The sequence below is a fragment of the Hipposideros armiger genome, unplaced genomic scaffold (genome assembly GCF_001890085.2).
Source record: "Hipposideros armiger isolate ML-2016 unplaced genomic scaffold, ASM189008v1 scaffold_151, whole genome shotgun sequence".
In the NCBI taxonomy this organism is placed as follows: Eukaryota; Metazoa; Chordata; class Mammalia; order Chiroptera; family Hipposideridae; genus Hipposideros; species Hipposideros armiger.
The window spans coordinates 3501366-3507857 of NW_017731501.1; positions in this window are offsets into that span (position 1 = coordinate 3501366).

Here is a 6492-nt window from a genome sequence, read left to right on the forward strand (position 1 = left end):
ATAGAGCAGGCTAAATGAATATGTTGGAGCTGTTCATGTATCCAGGTGTTCTGTCAGCATATAGACTTTATTTTCCAGGCATCAAGAACAAAACTGTCAGACTACTTGAGTTTTTATCCTGGCTCCACTATTTACCAGAAGGTGACATGGACGAGTTGTTCAACCACTTGTTGCCTTCATTTTCTAAGCTGTAAACTTGGCATAATAATAGATGCACCTCCGAGAATTCTGAGGAGTAAATCAAATTTTAATAGGAAACATACTTAGAAAATGTAAGAGGCATAGAACATGTTCAATAAATACTAGCTTCTTCTTCTGCCCTTAGCCTTTCTGTCACAGTCTGTGTATTCTCTCTAGGGCATTGTATCTGCTCTCATCGTTTCCAACTTTGCCTGATGATCCTAAAATCTCTGTATCAAACACAGCCTTTGCTCTTGTGGTTCATACTCATGTATTTCACTAGAGATTACTGTCATGAGATGACAAAGAAAAAGAAGCGAAGACAGAGAAGAGCAGGATTCTGAAATAGAAGAGGGTGCAGTATTTATCAGTCAAGTTAGTAGACAAAAAGAGGTGACACACTCAGATGAACAATTTTTTATGTAAATTAAGCTGTTTGAGGAAAATTTCCATTGTAAAGAGAGGATGGTTTACAAAGGGCTGATTCCCATAAGACAAGGGGTAGTGTAGTACACTAGTGTTAATAAAGGTGGAGCCCTCTGGTCCACAGGAACATGGGGGAGGGGGCTGTTACCCTAATCCAGAAGGAGAGCACTGAATAGAAAGGGTAATATTGAGGGAATCATTTATCTTCAGCACAGGGCACAGCCATTCATTGGTGACCAGGGGGACTGCCAAGGGAGTAAATACTGCAAAATACCCTGACCTCGTTTTCCTCCCTTCCTCCACTTTCCTAACAGGGCTACCTGTTGGGTGAACACCACCCAATATGAGAGGGAAACGAGCCCAAATCAGTATCAGGGAAAAGGTGGACAGTAGAGCTGCAGGGGCAAATGGGCGATGCCTGGCACATAATGTCTCAATGATGGGCTATCAGTACAGGTAGACATGGTAACTGCAAAAATTAAATGTAAGCTTCTCAATAAATTCTGATGCCTTTGTATTGGACTACATTTCTAGTTTCCAAAGAATCAAAGGAAGAGTCCATGTAGGCTCATCATTAACATTCAGTGTATCTTCATTTTACGTATATTTAAGATAAGGGAGAGGGTGAGTAAGGAAGAGTAACATTTTTTAAAACTAGTACTAGGATATAAGCATTATTTGCTTTCATTTCCTGCCAATTCTTACCCCTGCCATTGTAGGTGCTATAACTTGCCAATAATCGCTCCATTACTCTTGAGGTCTAGCTGGTTTCAGAATATAAGTCATCCATGAATAAGTTACTCTCTGCTTCTTCCTTTAGTTCCTGGGCAATACGCTTTCAATTTAGTGTAAGGCAAGGTCTTCAAATGAACATATTTTCTAAATAAGAAATGTGGATATTCTTATAATGTTTCCTTTATTTGCTCTGACTTCTTACTGCTGTCTCTAACCTTTGACAACCTCCAAGGAAATGGGAGAGGTAACTGGGCAATTGATTGAATGAAATCTCTATCTGATAGCAAATTGTGGACAATGGTGAGAATTAGGCCAGTGAGGTTTGGAGGATTTGGAAATATCACCCAGCCTATTCCCTCTGCCTTTTAATATAGTCACATCTATTTATTCATTTAATATTCAGTGCATACCTACTAAGAACTTCCTCTTTACTAGGCTCTTTCCTTGGTGCTATGGATATTGAAGTAGGCAAGATAGACAGAGCTTTCATTCTCACTAGACGTTTCATTGAGTAGCTGATAACTAATTTAATGACTGCCTTTCAAATTGCTCAGTTTTTCCTACAGTAATTTTCATGGTCAGGCTACTCAAAGGCTTATTTTTGAGCTCAAGTGAGTGGAGTAACACAATGGTGAGCTGTAGGTTGACTGTGGTTTTCCTGTCTCTCCTTTTAAGCTCAAGATAAAATACAACCCCTAAAGAACATCTGGCAGGGAATAAATGGCAATATTGTGCTATTTGAAGGAAGCCAGAGGAATATACTGGTGTATCGCAGAGAGTTCATGCTTCAACCAAGAGAAATTTGCTTAATCACTTTGAGAAGCAGTTCCCTCATTTGTAACATGATCACTCTCATCCCTCATTATATTGAGAATTCTTGACAATATACAGAAGGAACCCAAGACAAGTTGCTGGTAAATATTAACATAGTTATTTGAAGTTTGTAAGATTCAGTTTTCTCATCTTTAAAATGAGAATGATGTTACCTTATTCATATATAGAAATTAAATTAGAGATGAGTGAATTATTGTATTATTGAATTATTGTATTGCGATATTATTGTATATAATAAATATTTTAGCATTTTTTTATTTTACCATATAAAATATAACATTATTCTCTCCAATTTAGGCATTTGAGATGAGTATCATATCATCTTTACTGAAAATGTTCATAATTTCTTCTAGTGATTAAATATGGAGGATGTATAAAATTCTTGGGTATCCAAAGAAATCCTTCCAACATTGAAGCTTACCAGTGATCCTATTCACTATATATATCATCAGCTTCTTTAACTGAATTTCTGGTTCATCAAAGATCATTCACAGGGGCTCTTCATTTAGGGTTGTCATCCCTGAGCAGAGCCTTGGACACTTAACATATTTCTCCCTTTCTCTTCATCAAAACTCCCTCTAATTGTATTTCATTCCTGAACCCTCCTTTCAGACTACTGGAAGATACCCTGATAAATTCCTTTGATCTAAGAAATTGTCTTTCTGTAAGAATATCTATTTCAGTTAATGGTTCAGATCATCAACTCAAGTGAGAGCTTTTTGTGAACCTCAGTTGTCATCAAGTGGTACCAGTTTTCCCTGACTGGAAAAACCATAAGTAAAGTGGAAGGACAAGAGTGCTGTAGTTGGACAGATCTACTTCTCCTAACTGTGTGAAGGTGTGCAAGCTAGGTGAAGGTTTCTCACCTTTTAAATGAGAGTAACATTATCTACCCTTTAAAATTGTTTTTGGATTACATAAAATTTGATCTTTAAAGTGCCCTGATTATTGATTAGTTCTCTGTCATCTACACATCTCTTCCTCCTACATGTGAACCCAGTACTGGTCTTTTCACTTTTACCACCAAAGATCTAGTTTAGGACCAATTAGTGTATGCTAGATGTTGGCCATCCATATGAGACTTCATTTCAACAAGTGTAAGTGCTTCTTGATGTAAATAAGAGATTTAAATTGTAAATGTGAATATTTATTTGTACAAAAATGAAGTGTTTACTTGTGATTATTAACTACTTCTAAAAGAAAAAAATATATATTTCTAAGCTCCAGTCTCCCATACCTGTTGGGTTCAGAAATGGATTTGATCACTATTGTTTTGAGATATGAGGAAAATGTGACACTATTGTTGCTCTGGGGGTACAGAACAATATTTCAAAATTGAAAATTGTGTTGACTGTTTACTATAAGTGTTTTAATATATTATTTACTAGTTATGCATATATATCAGACTTCTTTGAATGCCATGCTGTTGAGATTTTTATACAATAATTGCTGTTTATTACAAAACAATATGTGGTTACAAATGCTTAGATGATTGTTAAATCAGAATTCATTCACTTCTTACCAACTTTTTACTTTACTGGTAGAATTTCATCAGCCTTGGCATCCACCTGCTTTTAAAGAGTGCCTACAATGCATTTGTCCAGTGATGCTTGAATGAACTTGACAGGCTGCATTTCTTTTTAACATCTTTCTCACGGGTTGATTCCTTTATGCTCTGGATATATAGGTTCTTCCCCACATCACAGGTGATTTACTAATATGAAGAAATTTTTTCTTAGTGTTTCTAGCTGGAAGTTAGCAAGAATCCCTTTTAGAGAGACATTATGCAATACATTTTTCGGAACTTTGCATATTCAAAATTATATATCCTTATTTTAACTGTATAATGAGCCACTTGTATGTAAAAGCATATCTTATTAGTTGCTTTTAACCTCTTCAGAGCCCATCATCATGCTTTGAACTTTATCAATATTATTCGATTAATTGGTAATATGTTTTACATTTCTTAATTGGGCTCTTGCAAATACTGACAACCTGATAGCTGATATTCATCTACAATTTAGTTTTCATCTACAATTTAATTTTAACAGCTTTATTAAGCTATAATTCATATGTCATACAATTCACCTCTGTGAAGTATGCAATTTAACATTTTTTAGTGTATTTACAGAGTTGTGCAATCATCAACCTAATCAAAATTTAGATTACCATCAAGCCATACAGAAATCTGTCCCTCTTGGCTGTTGGTCCCCATCTCCTCTTCCTGCTTCTGGCACCACTGCTCCGGCCCCTGTACCCCTCCACCAACCAGCCGCAACCACAAATTTCCTTTATATCTCTATATGTTTGCCTATGCAGGACATTTCCTCTAAATGGCACCATGTAATGTGGGGACTTTTGTGACAAGTTTCTTTCACTTAGCATAATATTTTAAAGACATTAGATTCATGTAATGGTGTGTATCAGTACTCCATTCCTTTTTTATAGTAAAATGATATTCCATTGTATGGAGATACATGAATATATATATATATATATATATATATATATATATATATATATATACAGACACACACATGCACACACATATATTGCATGTTGTGTATCCATTCATCAGTTAATAAACACTTCAATTGCTTTCATATTTTGACTTTTATGAATAATACTGCTATGAACATGCATATACAAGGTTTTGTGTGGATACTTGTTTGCATTTATCTTTGGTAGATATTTACAAGTGGAATTTCTGGATCATACTGGGTCTTTCATTTCAAGCAAAATTATGTATAATGTGTTAGAAATATTATTAAAATAACCTTATTAACTTGTTTTATACCATAAGAATTACACTATTTTGCAACCAGACCATGTTCTGAATAAATGAACCTTGTATGCCTTAATCAAACATGCCATGCTTGTGCTATCTTGTGTAATTATTTATGGGTGCCCATGCTCACATCTGTATTTTCTAAAGTGCAAAGGTACAACTTCCTAATCTACTGCTTACTTACAGAAAGGCAAACTATATGCACAAAAATGAAAACAGGACTGCACCAATGGAGTATTCAACAAAGAGTTAGCCTGGCAGCACACATTAATTTGTTTGCTGATCTTCAAAAATTTCATATTAATTTATGCAATTAAATATATGCGGTGATTATATTTCTATTTTGTTGTGTGGAATCTTTTTCTAACAATGAAAATCCAACTGCACATTTGCATAATATCTGAAGTCCTGGCAGTTGGTAGAACATGATTTGAAAATCAATGATTCACCACAAACAGGCAAGTCCCACCCTATACACTGATTTCTCTCTATTGTTAATGGACCTGGCATAGTCTTCCTTCCTGTCCACCAATCCAAGTCATTCAAGACACAGCTCATCTCACACCTGCAACAAGTAACTTTCCCATATTAATTTTGCCTGTAATAATGTGACAATATTTACTATTTCTTAAATTTCTTTTCATTATCCATCAAATCAGTTAAGCACCTAGTACCTAGTCGATGAAAAGAACATTGCTTATTCTTCTCATATTGTTGTCTTATTTTTCCAATAGGTTGGAAGCAACATACGTTAAAAAAAATGCAGATCTTAATGATAAGTGTTCTTGGTCTTTTTTTTTTTTAAGTTTTGAGCTCTTACTAGGCCTAAGCCCAGTTTTCTTTTTAATTTATTTTTAAATCACAGTTGACATACGCTATTATATTAATTTCAGGTATACAACATAATGATTGGACATTTATATACCTTATGAAGTTTTTTTTTCATTAAAGTTTACTGGGGTCACAATGGTTAGTAAAGTTACACAGGTTTCAAGTGTATAATTCTGTAGTTAACTACACAATATGTTCTTCTACAGATAAGGGAGTCAGTATTTGGAGCCTAAAGAAAGTTGATCTTTGGTGTCTGAGAATTTCTACAAAAACATTTTTAAAATTCTGGTATCCTGTCTTAATAAGATAGGTTTAGTTATAAACTACATTTGCAATGACATCCTAATTATCAATTATTTATCTGTTTCTATCAAAAAACTTAGTTTCATAATTTAATATTTATCAAACTGGTATTCTTTTTTCCCCAAAGGAGGTCTGTGCATTACTCAAGTTTAAGAAAAAACATACATACAGTATTTATATAAACCATATGTTTAAAGACTGCTTAAACTGGAGATAAAAACTACTAAACCTGTCAATTATATACGTTTAATCCTCAGAGCTTTAAAAATCATAAGGCATATCAGGTACGTCTAGGTTTCAGTTGGGAGAAGTATTTTGATAGGATTTAAAGGAAGAGAAATGTGTGCACATATCCAGTGTGTACTGGATATATGCCACGCACTCAGCTCCAAGAG